Source organism: Myotis yumanensis, unplaced genomic scaffold (assembly GCF_028538775.1).
Source record: "Myotis yumanensis isolate MYYU_CA2020_CCGP unplaced genomic scaffold, mMyoYum1.0.hap1 SCAF_3, whole genome shotgun sequence".
Lineage (NCBI taxonomy): Eukaryota > Metazoa > Chordata > Mammalia > Chiroptera > Vespertilionidae > Myotis > Myotis yumanensis.
The window spans coordinates 174,794,899-174,813,436 of NW_027223754.1; positions in this window are offsets into that span (position 1 = coordinate 174,794,899).

Sequence of the window (18,538 nt, forward strand, 5' to 3'; positions counted from 1 at the left end):
AGGGTGCAGGCCGGGTGAGGAACACCCCCTCCCCTGTGCATAAATTTCATGCACCGGGCCACTAGTTAAAAATATTAGCCAGAAGTAAGACATTAAACATCTCTACCACAGAAAGTGTCTGCCAGGTCTTACCTGGAATTTCTCCTTTTAATACACCATTTTAAAAGTTAGTGCTTTAAATTTTCTAAAGACAAGTTAAAAATAAGTGAAATCCAAACATTTTCTTTTCAAAATAATTTTAACTTAACAAGTACATGTTTGACTTTATTCAACAAATAAGATCTTCTTCCTAAATATTACCCCTTGGGGACACTTTTCCAGTGTCTAGACATAGGCACCAGCAGGAACCTAGATTTACATATTAATAGAATTATCATATACTATTGCTTTGCAATTATTTTCTTTATACTTATATATTGCTTTGTGCTTATATATTTCTTTATATGTTGATCTTTCATATCTTATTTACAACCAGATATCTTCAGAATAAGGGGAATGACAGACCATAGATCATGACACTGTTGACTAAAATTTGAGAACTCTACTCTCGGCTACACTCACCCTCATGTCCAACCACCCCCTCCAAAAGGAAAAGGTATGCCTCTCCAGAGATAATAAACATTAGTTTTCCTAGATTCTCCCATTCTCTCTCAAAACAGCCATTTGAGACCTTGTATTAGTTTGGTAGACTACCATAAATAAGTACCACAAAGTGTCTGGCTTAAACAATAGAAATTTATTCCCACACAGTTCTGGCAGCTAGATGTTCATGGTCAAGGTGTTGACAGGATTCTTTCTTCTGTCACCTCGCTCGTTAGTTTGCAGATAGCTGTCTTCTCCCTATAACCTCATGTGATCGTCCCTCTGTGCATGTCTGTGTCTTAATTGCCTTATGAGGAAACCAGTCATATTGGATTAGAGCTCACCTAATGATCTCATTTTACCTCTTTAAAGACCCTACCTTCACATATAGTCACATTCTGAGGTAACTAGGGTTAGGACTTCAACATATGAATTTGATGGATACAGTTTTGCCCATAACAGACCTATATTTATGTTTGCATAACATATACATTCAAACATTAAGTTTATCAGTAAAAATTTTGGGACTACAGTACTTAATCAAAATTCTAGATTAAGTAGTCCAGATAAGGTAACTACAACTTTGATTAGAAGTTCCAGTTATTGGCAGGGATAGAGATGGTTTTGCTACTTAATTTATTTGTATTACTTTTTCCATTTGGATTTGCTGCTCATCCATGCTTTTATTTATCAGACTGGATGCTTACTGGAAAACACACTAATCTTCTATGTGAAATCACCATCAGAAAGTAGTGGCAGCCAATAGCAGTTGAGGAGACATGAACATCTGGCATGCTGCAGTTGGTAAAAATGAAGTATTTAAAAAGCTTAATGTAGTCACTTATCATTTTGTCATCCAGGCATTTTGATTTCCCAGTGAGATCCGACCCTCAATTGCATCTTAAATTTATGCAGTATCTATTACCTATGCCATTTGATATGGCACAACCTTTTCACAAAGTACCTGCTGGGGAATAGTTTCTTCTTGTTTAGTGTTCACATTACTTTCCAAGACACCAAGGGCCTGCATAAAAATCAAGGTGCATATTAATTTCCTGCCCACTCAATTTTTTTATTCAAGAATTATTTTCATGTATTAACCTTGGGGTGAACAATTCTCAATACCTAGCCTACAAAAGGCAGCTACAGAGACAGAGCTCAGAGGCAGGACCCTCACTCACATAACTGTCAAAATGGGATCAGTGACCCATTTGTTTCAGCCTTTTATTGGGAAGTTTATCAGCGAGATACAACAAGCTAGTCTATTATTGTTGTTTTCTTGATTTCCTGTATATATGTGTGATAAACATACACTAGGCTTAGAATATGGACTCTGTGGGAGAAAAAGTTTGAGAAAACGTTAATATCAGAACCAGTGGCCTGTACAGAGAAAGAAACTAAGACCCTTATGTTGATGTTTTGCACTCTAACATCTCCTGTGATAATCAGTGGTCCCAAGATCACATTAAATTGAAGCCTCAGTTAACATAAGAGGGGACAATTATAAACTATTAGGTGACTTCAGTACCTCAGTTATATTGGCAGGTGAGAAAGAGATTATTTTTAATACCTCCATCCTGTATAAATAACCAGAAAGTACCTGCTGGGAATTAAAATGTCATGACTTAAACCTCCTCTGAACTTTGCCACTATAAATAGCCAGTGCATATAGACAGTTTCCAGGACACACTTCATTCTGAAAATGTAGTATTTTCCAAAACATAAAGAACACAATGAAATGCAACATCATAAATATTTAAGAACTAGAGTCCCAGTGCACAAAATTCGTGCATGGGTAGGGTCCCTAGTGGCTGCCAGCTGCCAGCTGGAGCCTTCCTTCATTCCGCGCCACCCCCTGGTGATCAGTGCATAGCGAGCAATCAAACTCACAGTCAGTCGAACTCCCGAGAGGACACATTGCATATTAGGCTTTTATATATATAGACTAGAGGCCCAGTGCACAAAAACTTGTGCACTCGGGGGGGGGTGGGGAGGGGGGTCCCCCAGCCCGGCCTGTGCCCTCTCGCAATCTGGGACCCCTCGGGAGATAACGACCTGCTGGCTTAGGCCTGCTCCCGGGTGGCAGAGGGCAGGCCCAATCCCTAAGTGCAGCCCCTGGTCAGGCTCAGAGCAGGGCCAATTGGGGAGTTGGGGCACCGCCCTGTCATGCACAGAGCAGGGTGGATCGGGAGGTTGCGATGCCACCCTCAGTCACGCTCAGGGTAGGGCTGATTGGGGGGTTGGGACACTGCCCCCTGTCACACTCAAGGCAGGGTCGATGGGGAGGTTGCAGCGCCACCCCCTGTCATGCACAGAGCAGGGCTGATCAGGGGATTGGGGCACTGCCCCCTTGTCACTCACAGAGCAGGGCCAATCAGGGGGTTGGGGCGCTGCCCCCTATCACTCACAGAGCAGGGCCGATCAGGGGGTTAAGGAGCTCCCCCCTGTCACGCACAGAGTAGGGCCAATAGGGTTGTTGGGGCACCGCCCCCTGTCACACACAGAGCAGGGCTGATCAGGGGGTTGGGGCGCTGCACCCTGTCATACTCAGGGCAGGGCCAATGGGGAGGTTACGGCTCTACCCTGTCACACAAAGAGCAGGGCCGATCAGGGGGGTTGGTGTGCTGCACCCTGTCAAACACAGAGCCGCAGGGCAATCAGGGGATTGGGGAGCTCCCCCTATCAGGCACAGAGCAGGGCTGATTAGGGGGTTGGGGCACCTTCCCCTGTCACGAACAGAGCAGGGCGGATAGGGAGGTTGTGGCCCCGCCCCCTGTCACACACAAAGCCGCAGAGCGATCAGGAGGTTTGGGCGCTGCCCCCTGTCACATTGATCCCGGTGCCGGGAGGCATATTACCCTTTTACTATATAGAATAGAGGCCTGGTGCATGGGTGGGGGCCAGCTGGTTTTCCCTGAAGGGTGTCCTGGATCAAGGTGGGGCTCCCCACTGGGGTGCCTGGCCAGCCTGGGTGAGGGGCTGAGGGCTGTTTTCCGGAAGTGAGTGACTGAAGCTCCCAACCGCTCCTTGTTTTCTTTTTTTTTTTTTTTATTCTGGGCCAGCTTTACCTCTGAGGCCTCGCTGCTGAAAACATCGATACAATGTTGGGGTCCGGCTGGCTTTCAGTCCGGCTGGTTTCTGGGGTTTTGTTTAGCTTCTTATTTGCAACATAGTACATAGTTGCTTAGAGCTGCAGCTGAGAGGCGGGCAGCGCCAGGCGAGGAACGTTGGAGTCCACAGTCACGGAAACAAGCAAGCCTCCCTGCTCGCTTCAGTGCATGGCTGCCAGCCACCATCTTGGCTGACAGTTAATTTGCATAAGGATATGCTGATTAGCCAATGGGAAGGGTAGCGGTCATACGCTAATTACCATGTTTCTCTTTTATTAGTGTAGATTAGTTTATCCATAAGCAAAGCTCTGCTACACCCTGGAAAATCAATTTTGTCAATGGGCATAAAGGGAGATGGGCCAGAATAGAACCACATTTCTCTTTTCAAAATTACATAAACCCAAAACTTGTATTAAAACCTGAAAAACCACAGCTTGAATTAGATCACTGAGAAATGGCCTCTATTCAACACACACACACACACACACACACACACACACACACACACACTTCCTATTTACAGATCTCTGTCTTTATATTCCCAAAGCTTCTAGGGAGAGCTGAATCTCATTGACCAAATGATGACAGACTTACCACCTCCCCTCTCCTCCATTCCTAGATAGACAAGGAAGCACCTAATAGATATGAAGTCCTCCTACTTCTCTCTCCCTCTAACCCAGGAGAGCCAAGCTTATGTCTTTTAGCCCAGCCCCCACCCAAGATCCATAGATTACAACAGGTCATGTTTCACCTCTCTCTCTCTCTCTCTCCATACTATTTAATAAAGAGGTAATATGCAAATTAACCCTCACGCCCTCACAAGATGACTGCCTACAACCAGGCTGGCAGGGGGTTAGTGAGGCACGACCAAACGACTGAACAGCAGGCTGTGTGGGGTGACCAGGCCAGCAGGGGGGCAGTAAGAGGCGGCCAGGCTGGCGGGAGGGTGCAGTTGGGGGCAACCAGGCCAGCAAGGGGGGCAGTGAGGGACAACTAGGCTGGTGGGGGGCATTTGGGGGCGACCAGGCTGGCAGGGATCGGGCCTAAACCGGCAGTCGGACATCCCCTGAGGGGTCCCAGATTGGAGAGAGTACAGGCTGGGCTGAGGGGACTCTTTCCCATGCATGAATTTCATGTACCGGGCCACTAGTGTGTGTGTGTGTGTGTGTGTGTGTGTGTGTGTATCTTCACACTTAGCCTGGACATCTTCTTAACTAGATGGCCTAATTTGTTACGTATATTTTATACTTTCTATGTTACCTCAGATGACAATGTTGTTAAACTTTCTGCCACTACTCAAGGATCCCTGCATCCAGTTTTCAAAAGCATTTTCCTCAAATTTTCTTTAAGTTCTCACTGGCAACCTTCTGAAAGGCCAGCAGGCTTCTACTAACAGTCTCCTCAGGACACCTTAGGCTTTCACTTACACTCTCCTCAAAATCCTGCCAGTTTCTGCCCCCTGCCAGGTCCCAAAGCCACTCCCACATTTTTAAGTTTTGTTATGACAGCACTCTAGACTTAGATATCAAAATATGTAATAGTTGTCTACTGCTGCGTAAAAAATTATTCCAGGACTTAGCAACTTAAAATAACAACCAACAATTATTATCTCCTACAGTTTCCACAGGTCAGGAAACTGGAAATGCTTGCTAGATGGTCCTGGCTCACCTTGTATGCTTTTCTCCAGTTAATTTCTCAGTTTACTTTTCAGACCCAAGCAGGGACCTAAGAGGTCAAGGAAAACTTTTTCCTCTCCTACTAGAGCCACATAGAATTAGAACTCCAGAGATCTGTAGGACTCCCTTAAGTCTTGGTCTGAGTTCTAATCAGCATTTGCTTATAAGGAAACTCCTGAGCTCCAGGGGAAAAACCAACAACCAGAAATGAGCAGAGGGAACAGTCTTCACAGCTCACACTAGGCTGGAAAATTTTCCTCTTCCCACTCAACAGAGTGCTCAAAAGGCCTCAGTATAGGGCCAAACGAGCCCTAGACTGCTCTGGTCCTGCAACAAAAGCTAAAAACAAGGCTCAAAATTAAAATGTTCCAAATAACTGTATCCCAGGATAATGCTCAGGAATATTAATAGAAAATGCAAAATACCCAGCACTGAACAGGTAAAATCCACAATATCTAGCATCCAATAAAAATTAGCAGACATGCAAAGAAGCAGGAAAATGGCTCCAATAATAAGATAGAAAGGCTCAGAAAGATACAGGTGTTAGAATTAGTTGACAAGGGCATTAAAACATATATATATGCTATATATTATTACTCCTTATATTCAGGGATGTAGAGAAAGACTGAGCACATTAGGTAGAGCAATACAGTGTCTTAAGTAAAAAAAATATATTGGTTAGGATGAAGAGCAGATTAGACCCTGCCAAAAACAACATTAGTAAACTTGAGGCATAACAATAGAAACTATCCAAAAAGCCATAAAAATAGAAAAGACTGAAAAACATTGGAACAGCACATCAATGAGCTGCAGGACAACTTCAAAGGGGCCTAATATACATATAATTGAAGTTTTCAAAGTAAGGGGATGTCCAGAAAAATTCTTTAAGTAATGGCTAAGATTTTTCCAAATCTGCTGAAATCTTTAAGCCTATACATCCAAGAAACTCAACAAATCCCAAGAATAAAGAAACATGAAGGAGAAACCAAGATGGCGGCATAGGTAAACACCAGAGTTTGCTGCCTCGAACAACCACTTCAAAAATACAACTAAAAGACGGAACGGACATCACCCAGAACCACAGGAAGGCTGGCTGAGGAGAGACTCTTCAACTAGAAGGAAAAACAACAGCATTACGAGGCTTAGAGGAGGCGCAGTGTGGAAAATTTAAAGGTACGGTGGTGCGGCGGTGCGCGGGCAAAGCGGGCTGGTGGCTGAGGGCGCGGTTGTCGTTTTCAATCAGGAGTGAGTCTCAGACTCTGGGCTACAGATCCGGGCGAGTCTCTAGGGACCCAGACTCAAACGGGAGAAGCGGGACTGTCTGGCTACGGTCCCTCCGAGGTTTGCAGCGGTTGTGGGGACAGAGAGGCAGAGCCCCTGGAGACGGACTGAGAGCAGCCATAGCTGCTCCCTCCCCCCGCCCTGTTGAGCCCGCCCCGCCCAAGCCCTGCGCAGAGCCATTTGCCGATCGCCTCAGGCAAAGGCTGGACTAGCGCCTCCCCAGAGGACTGAAGTTTTCCACACAGCTGATTCCTACAGCCAGTCGGCCTGGTGGTCAAATCCCTCTAGTGTTAACTACAACAATTAAGGCTTGGCTAGAACAAGACTGCACACAAAGACCATAAGGGGGTGCACCAAGAAAGCATAAAAGATGCGGAGACAAAAAAACATGACAGAAATGGAGGATATGGAGCTAAAAATCGCAATTTTGAGGGCTTGCTATAAACTTGAGCAGAGCCTCACGAAAACTAATGAGACCCTCGATGCTACGATAAAGAAATTAGAAAGTAAGCATACACGGACTGAAATAAAGAATATTATACCCAATAGCAGACCAGAGGAGCACAAGAATCAAACCAAAGATTCGACAAAAAACACCCAACTGGAAAAGCAAAATGAAAAAAGAATCCGAAAGTGTGAAGATAGTGTAAGGAGCCTCTGGGACAGTTTCAAGCGGAATAATATCAGAATTATTGGGGTGCCAGAAAATGAGAGACAGCAAGATATTGAAAACCTATTTCAAGAAATAATGGCAGAAAACTTCCCCACCTGGTGAAAGAAATGGACTTACAGGTCCAAGAAGCGCAGAGAACCCCAAACAAAAGGAATCCAAAGAGGACCACACCAAGACACATCATAGTTAAAATGCCAAGAGCAAAAGACAAAGAGAGAATCTTAAAAGCAGCAAGAGAAAGAGACTCAATTACCTACAAGGGAATACCCATACGACTGTCAGCTGATTTCTCAACAGAAACTTTGCAGGCCAGAAGGGAATGGCAAGAAATATTCAAAGTGCTGAATACCAAGAACCTACAACCAAGATTACTTTATCCAGCAAAGCTATCATTCAGAATTGAAGGTCAGATAAAGAGCTTCACAGATAAGGAAAAGCTAAAGGAGTTCATCACCACTAAACCAGTATTATACGAAATACTGAAAGGTATCCTTTAAGAACAGGAAGAAGAAAAAGGTAAAGATACAAATTGTGAACAACAAACATGCATCTATCAACAAGTGAATCTAAGAATCAAGTGAATAAATAATCTGATGTACAGAATGAACTGGTGATTATAATGAATCAGGGACATAGAAAGGGAATGGACTGACTATTCTTGGGGGGGAAAGGGGAATGGGAGATTCGGGAAGAGACTGGACAAAAATCGTGCACCTATGGATGAGGACAGTGGGTGGGGAGTGAGGGCGGAGGGTGGGGCGGGAACTGGAAGGAGGGGAGTTATGGGGGGGGGGAGAGGAACAAATGTAATCTGAACAATAAAAATTTAATAAAAAAAAAAAAAAGAAAAAAAAAAGAAACATGAAGAAAATTATACCAAAGCACCACATAATGCTTGAAATTAAAAAAGCAACTCTGGAGCCCTAGTCTGTTTGGCTCAATGGATAGAGTATTGGGCTGTGGACCAAAGGGTCCCAGATTTGATTCTGGTCAAGGGCACATGCCCGGGTTGCCAACTCCATCCCCAGTAGGGGGTGTGCAGGTGGCAGCCGATCCATGATTCTCTCTCAACACTGATGTTTCTATCTCTCTCTCCCTCTCTCTCTCTCTCCCTCTCTCTCTTCTTCTCTCTCTGAAATCAATAAAAACACTTCTTTAAAAAATGTTAACAATTGATGCATTCAATTTTTTTAAAGGTATCCCTGGAACTCCCTATCTCTTACCCTGCTGTATTTTCTTCTTAAAATCAAATTTTAGTTATTTTTATAGTTATTGGATTACTATTTCTTTCACACCCTTAAAAGATGAACTTTATAACAGCAAGAAATTTCTCTTATTTGTATGTATATATTTCAATATAGCCAACAAAATCATGCCTAACACACAGTAAACACTTAATAAATATATGTTTAATATTGATTCAGAAGTGAGTTTAATTATTGTTGACCCAATTATTTATCATACTTAAGGAAACAGAGTTTAGACTGCTTCATCTGCTATATTCACTTATTCTGTTCCATGCGACATGATACTGGCCACTGGGCTAGTTTTATAAGTGATTTTTACCAATTCTCTCAAAAAGTTTAAGCATTAACAGTAGGCATTTTTTTAAAAAAGGATAAGAGACAACTCAATAAACAAACAAAAAACATTAAAAATGGGCAAAGGACTTGAATAGACATTTCTCCAAAGTAGATACATAAATGATCAACAAAGCACATGAAAAGGTCCTCAACATCACTAATCATTAGGGAAAATGAAAAATCAAGACTATGATGAGATTCCACTTCACACCCACTGGGAAGACTACTGTAAAAAAATAAAATAGGAGTTCGGCGAGTGCAGCAGTGAGGGGAAGGCAGGAGGAGGGAGCGCGGATGCAGGGGGCGGGGAAACAAAAATTAATTAATTAATTAATTAATTAATTAGAAAATAACAGGATGTAGAGAAACTGGAACCCTGTCAAGGATGTGAAGGAATTGGAACCCTGGTGTACTGTTGGTGAAAACAGAAAATGTTACAGCCTCTATAGAAAACAGTACAGCAGTTCTTTAAAAAATTAAAAATAGAATAATTATATTATTGAGCAATTCTATTTCTGGATATAAATACAGAAGAATTGAAAGCAGAGTCTTGAAGAGATATTTGAATATCCATATTCATAGGAGCATTATTCACAAAAGCCAAAAGGTGAAAGCAATCCAAGTGTCCATCAGTAGGTAAACGAATAAACAAAATGTGGTGTGTATTTATTATCCAGCCATTAAAAAAAAAAATCTGCCCTGACCGGTTTGGCTCAGTGGATAGAGCGTCGGCCTGTGGACTGAAAGGTCCCAGGTTCGATCCTGGTCAAGGGCATGTACATGGGTTGCAGGCACTTCCCCAGTGGGGGGTGTGCAGGAGGCAGCTGATCAATGTTTCTCTCTCATTGATGTTTCTGACTATCCCTCTCCGTTCCTCTCTGTAAAAAAAATCAGTAATATATATATATATATATATATATAAAAATCTGCCCTAGCGGGTTTGGCTCAGTGAATAAAGCACCGCCTGCAGACCAAAGGGTCCAGGGTTCGATTCTGGTCAAGGGCAACAACCTCGGTTGCAGGCTCCTCCCCGGCCCAGGCCCTGGTCAGGACGCGTGCAGGAGGCAACCGATCTATGTGTTTCTCTCACATCAATATTTCTGTCTTTCCCTCTTTCTTCCACTCTCTAAAAATCAATGGAAAAATATTCTCAGATGAGGATAAAAAAGAAAAAAAGAAGAAAATTCTGACACAGTGATACAACATGGATGAACCTTGAGGACATTATGCTAAATGAAATAAACCAGTCACAAAAAAGACAAATATTATGTGATTTCACTTATATGAAGTACCTAGAGTAGTCAAAGACAGAAAGTAGTCAAAGGCAGGTGATTCCTCAGGGTTGGGGTTAGTGGGAAGTTGTTGTTTAATGGGTATAGAGTTTTAGTTTTATAAGATAAAAAGAGTTCTGGAGATTGGTTATACAATGTACTTAATGCCACTAAACTGTACACTTAAAAAAGGTTAAGATGGTAAGTTTAATGTCTTTTGTATTTTATCACAATTAAAAAATAAAAAACTAAATTAAAACAAATAACCTAAACATTTTTTTAAGAAAAAAAAAATTTTTTTAACAAAAAAAGAAGTTATTTTGAGTGAATGTACAAAAGGAAAAGAGAGAAATGGCACCCTATCACCCATCCCCCATTGTCACCAAACCTGATTCCATGTCTTGCTCCTCTTGTTACTTTGGCTGACCCTCCCCCTACATCCATAAATCCAACCCTGTCTTTCCAAATCTAGCTCAAATGTCACCACTCTTACTTTACTGATTCATCCAAATAAATATTTTTCCACCTTTGAATTTCTGCAGTACTTTATTGATCTTCTAGAATTCATTATACGTATATGCATGTCTTATCTCCCCTAAAAGATTAGGGATTCTTTGAGTGTCTAACACTATAAATGGTTATTTTAATATCCTCTCCCTTCCCCAAACTTCACATCACAGTTCACATAAACCTAATCCGCAGCTATTTTTCCTGCCCTATTTCCTTTTTTTCCTTTTTTTTCCTTTTTTTATTTAAATCTATTGGTGTAACTTTGGTTAATAATATTATATACATTTTAGGTGTACAACTTTATAATACAACATCTGTATATTCCATTCTATGCTCACCACCCAAAGTCTAGTCTCCTTCTGTCACCATATATTTGACTCCCTTTATCCTATTCATCCTTCCTCCAGCCCCTTCCTCTCTGCTAATCACCATACTGTTGTCTGTGTCTGTGAGTTTCTTTTTTTGTTGCTGTTTTATATCCCACATATGAGTAAAATCATATGGTTCTTTTCCTTTTCCATCTGACTTATTTCACTTAGCATAATATTCTTAAGATCTATCCATGCTGTCACAAATGGCAGTATTTCATCCTTTTTATGGCTGAGTAGCATTCCATTGTATATATGTATCACATCTTCTTTATTCAATCATCCGTCAAAGGACACTTCAGTTGTTTCCAGACCCGCCTCTGTGCCCACCACAATCTCTCAGCCCACAATTCCTTTCAAGGTGCACAAATTCATGCACAGGGCCCCTATCTACACTAATAAAAGAGAAACATGGTAATTAGCCGTACATCCGCTACCCTTCCCATTGGCTAATCAGCATATCCTTATGCAAATTAACTGTCAGCCAAGATGGCGGCTGGCAGCCATGCACTGAAGCAAACAGGGAGGCTTGCTTGCTCCAGTGACGGCGGACTCCAATGTTCCCCACCTGAGTTGCCGGCCTCTCAGCTGCAACTCTAAGCAACTATGTACTATGTTGCAAATAAGAAACTAAACAAAACCCCAGAAACCAGCTTTCAGTCAGCCAGGTTCAGCCAGCTGGACCGCAACATTGTATCAAATACAGAAAGAAAAACAAAGGCCAGAAACCGGCTTTCAGCAGCCGAGGCCTCAGAGCTAAAGCTGGCCCAGAATAAAAAAAAAGAAAAGAAAAAAAGGAGCAGTTGGGAGCTTTAGTCACCCGCCAGCCGGAAAACGGCCCTCAGCCCCTCAGCCAGGCTGGCCAGGCACCCCAGTGGGGACCCCCACCCTGATCCAGGACACCCTTCAGGGCAAACCAGCCAGCCCCCACCCGTGCACCAGGCCTCTATTCTATATAGTAAAAGGGTAATATGCCTCCTGGCACTGGGATCAGCGTGACAGGGGGCAGCGCCCAAAACCCTGATCGTCCTGCGGCTCTGTGTGTGACAGGGGGGAGCTCCCCAAACCCCTGATCGGCCCTGCTCTGTGGGTGATAGAGGGTGGCACCCCAACCCCCCTCCACAGGCCTTGCTCTGTGTGTGACAGGGTAGAGCCATAACCTCCCCATTGGCCCTGCCCTGAGTGTGACAGGGTGCAGCGCCCCAACCCCCTGATCTGCCCTGCTCTGTGTGTGACAGGGGGCAGTGCCCCAACTCCCCTATCGGCCCTGCTCTGTGCATGACAGGGGGGAGCTCCTCAACCCCCTGATGGGCCCTGCTCTGTGAGTGACAGGGTACGGAGCCCCAATCCCCCTGATGGGCCCTGCTCTGTGCATGACAGGGGGTGGCGCCCCAACTCCCCAATCAGCCCTGCTCTGAGCCCCACCAGGGGCTGCACTTAGGGATTGGGCCTGCCCTCTGCCACCCGGGAGCAGGCCTAAGCCAGCAGGTCGTTATGTCCCGAGGGGTCCCAGACTGCGAGAGGGCACAGGCTGGGCTGGGGGACCCCCCTCCCCTCCCGAGTGCACAAATTTTTGTGCACCGGGTCTCTAGTTTATGAATAATGCTGCAGTGAACATAGAGGCACATGTATCTCTATTTTAGGGATGGGGGGAGAGAGAGATTGAGAGAGAAACATCAATTTTTGTTGTTCCGCTTATTTATGCATTCATTAGTTGATTCTTGTATCAGTCCTGACTGGGGATCGAATCCACAACCTTGGCATATCGGGAGGACACTAGTCTAACCAACTGAGCTACCCAGTCAGGGAGGGCTACATATATCTTTACAAATAAGTGTTTTCAAATATTTTAGGTAAATACCCATAAGGGGGGTTACTGGATATATAGTAGCTTTATTCTTAATTGTTTTAGGAACTTCCATATTGTTTTCCATAGTGTCTGCAGCAATTTACATTCCCACCAGCAGCGTGCAAGGATTCCCTTTCCTCTACTTCCTCTCCAACAGTTACTACTTGTGTTATTGATAATAGCCATTCTAACAGGTATAAGGTGGTATCTCATTTTGTTTTTGATTTGCATATTCATTACAGCTAGTGAAGTTGACCATCTTTTCATATGTCAGCCATCTGTATGTCTTCTTGGGAAATGTGTCTGTTTGGGTCCTTTGCCAATTTAAATTAGATTACTTGGGGTTTGGTGGTTTTTGTTTGGTTTTTGTCATTGAATTGTATTATTTCTTTATATATATATTTTATATCAGCCCCTTATTCTCCCATTCCTGACCTAGTTCTTGCTTGACAAGAATAGAAAAGTAAATGCTTTTGGAAGTTACGTAGTCTAAAACCCATCTCTTCTCCTCCTGCTCATCTACCCAAGACATGGAACCTTATTCTAGTCCTATGATACTCAGAGACCCTTCCTCTGGATAAAAGAGATACTGGAAGATATTCTGAGTTTTCCTCTAAAAACACAAACAAACAAACAAACAAACTGTAGCTGATCTTGGTATATCCCATGCTGTCAATAATGTTCTTTATTCCCCAGGGTCAGTTTTGCTTATCAGAATTCAGCCCATTAGGCTTTCACATTCCCTAAATTGAAGTGATGAGGAAAGCTTATTAGCTCAGAACATTCTTTATGGAAACCAATAATAAGGAAAAAAGAATACAAGACAAAAGCCTAGGACCAAAAGAAATGTAGAGTATTAGATAGTGCTCCTCAATACTGGGAAAATCCCTCAAATTCTTGGGTCTTAGTTTTTCCACTTGGAAAAAAAAAAGGGAGAGTTAAAAGATCTCTGTAGGACTTTTTTTTTTTTTAGCCCAAATGGTTTATAATTTTATGAAACTTCTTTCTCAAAATAATCACCAAAGACCGTTTTAATTCTTACACACAGTGTTTGTTAGTCTTTTCTCATTTTCCTTTGCCTCTGCAGCATTTTTCACTCTTGACTACATTTTCTTCTTTCACTTGATTTAAATAAAAAGTTGTGATTTCCTTAGGAGCAGGTAACACGTAAGACGCGTATGGTTATGTAGGATGGGCATTGCCAACACACCACATCCAAAGGGCAGTATTTCCATCAAATACATCATACCTATCTATTTCCTCAACAATGACCAGCATGTATTCAAACAAAGTTATTTTTTAGCATTTACTCTTTTTTAATGAGAGAAAAAGAGAAGTTCACATAAACTGACCCATTAATTCTATGCTCCTTTCCATTTTCCAGCCACAGTATCTGCCAGTCTCCCTACCTTTGGTCTCATCCTCCACCAATATGTCTTACACAACACTACCAGTTATGTCTTCCCAAGACACAGGCATGGTCATCTCTTTTGTTTTCTTGACAACATCCATTTATTGCTGAAGAAAATATGAGTCATCCATGTTCTGGCCCCAGTCTACTCTTCTGGCTTATCTCCCGATTACTAAGTATTACACACTCATGGGTGGGGGAGGTGTAATAGAATGAGTTGGCAAAAGCGCAATTATTATTGGCTATAATATAAGTGCTTATACTATGTCTGTGTCCAAGTAGACACAGTTGTTTTCAATCTGTTTTAACATCTGATTGGGTAAAATATAAGTGAAAATTCTATCCTCTTATTTGGGGCCTTGAGATAATTTCATAGGGACTTATAAAGTTCCCAGTATTTCAATCCAGGGACACTTTCCATTTAAGATAAAGCAAAGCATTCTTCTCATCTTGGAATGATTCATTACTCAGAAGCTAAAGAAAAGTACTCATTAATCCCTCTCTATTATTCACATATGAATGTGACATGCAGAGGGGTGTCTCATCACTTAGTCATTCACAAGTTTTAGGACATTTAGCTCAAAAATAGATGATAACTCATAAAAGTTCTCTCCCCGTTTATTGTTTCTGGTCATTCCATTGTCTACGGCAGGAAGTCCATGACATACCATTATCAGCTGACTGCTGTTTTTAGTTTTTATATAAATGTTCCTCCTGTGAAGTTTCTAAATGGATAAGCCTTCTACCTGAGATGTAAAATGAGAAAGCATCAAAGAGCTAAACTGAGGGCCTATTCTTTCCCCCACTTAGAAGGTGGCTAAATCTAGAATTTTAAAATGAAACATATTTCCTTTTAGTTTCAGATTTTAGGAACATAAGATAGACATATTGAAAAAAAAATAAGAAAATGAGATTTGAGAAACACAGGTGCAAAAGTAAAGAGGACTTTCTGTGAATTGGTGACTTGGCTCTACAGTTCTTGCACTAGCATAGGCAGCTTGGGACTAGTGGCTTATCTAGTTGCACTTGCGGGATCTTGCACAAATCTTTGGTTCCATATACAAAATGATGGTCCCTGCGATCAAGAGTAATCCCACTTCCTTTTTTGTTTTTCTTTTTTTTTTTTTTTTTAATAATTCAGGGTTCTTCTTCTGCCAGTGTTTTGAAGTGCCACAGTCCAGAGTAACTAAACGTCTACATGCCAATTAATTGCCCAACTTCCTCTCTTTCTTTTATTTGTAATTTGGGTGTGTCTTACCCTGATCAGCAATTGTATTTCTTTAAACTGTGTATATCAAATATTTATAAACTTAGTCATATTATAAATATACTGTGAGATCACCGTTTAAAGGAAATCTTTGATGAATGTTATTATAGGTAAAAATAGAGAACCACCTCTTAATTTCTCTCCTATAAAATCAGGGATTTTTTTATGATTTCTTTAGCATTGTTATATTTTGGGTACCTGAATTTTAGCTCACTAGGCATGGTTACAAAAGGAGCTTTGACCTTTGTCATAAACTCATTGAATTTTCTTGGCATCAGCCCGAAGTATTCTCATTTTAGTCAAGTTCATAGTGCTCTCTCCTTGATGAGTCATATTGTTTTAAAACCACTGACAGTTTCATCAACATTATCATGGTTTTTGCATGTACAGTTTAGCTTAGGCTTTCTTTCACTTCACTGAAACCACCTGGTTCTAGAAACAACTAACAAAGGTGTTTATATTGGAGAGCACTCAAAGGATCCCATGTCAGGGTCAAATTTTTGTTGTTGTTTTTCTATTCTTTTAGCATTTTTTGGTGAGTAAAGTGTGCATAAACTAAAGAATACATCCTGAAACTGATGGGGGAGGGGAGAACAATACCCTATTTAAGTTAATTCATTTAAATATCAAAGTCCCAAATAAAAAGGAAAATACCCTATAACAACCACTTGATGTCACTGCTGTAGCTCCTCTCCAGCTTTAGAGAAGCAGGGAAGTTGGCTACTTCTTAAGGCACCAGCAAAGAGAAGACAAATATAGTTTTAATATTTTCTCATGGACATTTTTTTAAAAGTAATTATTGCTTCTGTTTTAAACTGGGTTATTCCACCATGTGTCTTTTACTTGCTCTGCAAAGAGAAGGGAATTGCGTGAAGGAACTGAGCAGATACTACTAGACAAACGCAAATATTTCATTCCCATGTTTGCAGTTCTCAAATGTAGCCATGTATCAAAATTTATCTGGAGATGTTTTTAAAAACACAGATCACTGGGCTCTACCCTAGAACTACAGAATCAGAATCTCTGGGGTGGGGCATGGACATTTATGTTTTACAAGTTTTTCAGAGTGATTCTGAATATCAGTAAGGTTTGAAAATCCCTGTTTCACTTTGTCCTACACCTCTCCTAATTTATAATGATAGAGAATGTAAGCTGACTTGATATCCTATCTAATAAAGAGGGAATATGCTAATTGACCCTCACACCATCACAAAGATGGCAGCACCCACAGCCAATAAGGAGGGGATATGCTAATTGACTGTCCCACCTTCAAAGATGGTGGCACCCACAGCCACAAGATGGCAGCGCCCAGTCGCCTCAGCCCCGCTGCGTGACTGCCTCTGGAGTCCCCCAGACCCTTCAGTCCCCCAGCCGCCCAGGACTGGCCCAAGGCTCAGGCAAGCCTTGGATGTTGGCTGCCCAGCCGCCTAGGGCCGCCCGAGGCTTGCGCTGCTGGCAGTGGCAGCAGCAGAGGTGTGATGGGGCATTGCCTTCCCCTGATTGCCAGGTCACCTCCCACCCCTGAGGGCTCCCAGACTGTGAGAGGCAGCAGGCTGGGCTGAGGGAGCCCCCTCCAGTGCATGAATTTTCATACACCAGGCCTTTAGTTCTATATAACTGAATAATTATACATTTTTATATCTTCATATGCCACTCAAAATGAACTTTTATCCCTCATTCAGCCCTTCTTTCTTTCATCTCCTTTCCTTCATGGAACTTCTTTATTTTTCTCTTCTTTAAATATTACACAGTATACATATCTTTAATAGTAATAACTACATATTTTGCTTGACTTATATATCTATTTTTTCAATTGTAGGAAAGCTGAGCTAATTCCACCTCTCTTTGCTGCTTAGTCTTTTCTTTTATGACAAGCACAATTTTAGTTTCAGCATTTTCCTAATAATAAAAACAAACTCCCTTATTAAATTTATACAATGTTATAGGTAAAATACATATGTGTTTTAAAATAATTCCCTTTACCGGCCAATTACATGCCTGATCCTATTTCGTATAAGTGCCTACATTCTCTCACAAAATCCTACGGGAAGTATACCATTAATGTATCTTTACAAATGAAACTGAAGCCAGAATATTGCCTCCTTCACCCCCACACTCTAATCTTAAAGTCAGAAATTCTAACACAAATACCTTTGCAGGTTTCAGATGCTGCTTTGTCCTTGTCGGAAATATGATCACCTTGCTACAGACCAATTTATTAAGTGTCCACTGTGCAGACTGCAAGTTAGATATGAAGAGCCTTACATAAAGTCATAGCAGGCAATCTTCTTGATGTGTTATATTGTTTCTGGTTACCAGGGAAAAGAAGCTAATGGCAAACCCCAGATCAGTGAGCCCCCTGCTCTATCAGAATCCAGCACACTTGGAACACTTGCCAAACTTTTGCTAAGTAAGGGACAGAAGAATCTATGCCTTGGAAAAAGAATCTAACGAGTAGCCCCACCTTTGGCTGATAAATTGAAGGTTATAATGTCTTCTTGGTTTTTGTTTTGTTTTTCAACAACACTCAGTGCATTTCAGCTCTTTTGTAGAAAATATCAACAATCTCAAGTTTCTTGCTTGCTTTTAGACTTGCTTTTAAAGGGGATTTATGACCAGAAACACATTCACCCAACCAATCATTTATGTAAGAAAGACTGATTCAATTTTAGCATACTGCCTAATTCTGCCTTCTTCCTAACACAACAACTGGGAAGAATATCAAAGCAAAAATTGCATACTGAAGTCTGATAATAGCCAAAATAATGATTATGCGAGCACCAGATACTTGAAAAACTGCCAACAGAAAAAAAAAAAAAATACCATTCATTTTGTCTGAGTAAAATTGAAAAAGAAATTCAGGTATTTTTTAAAAAAAATAAATGAAGTAAGCACATTACTCAAGTCTGAATAAAAATATTTTGTCAGTCTCTACAAGCAAAAAATATCTCAGGACA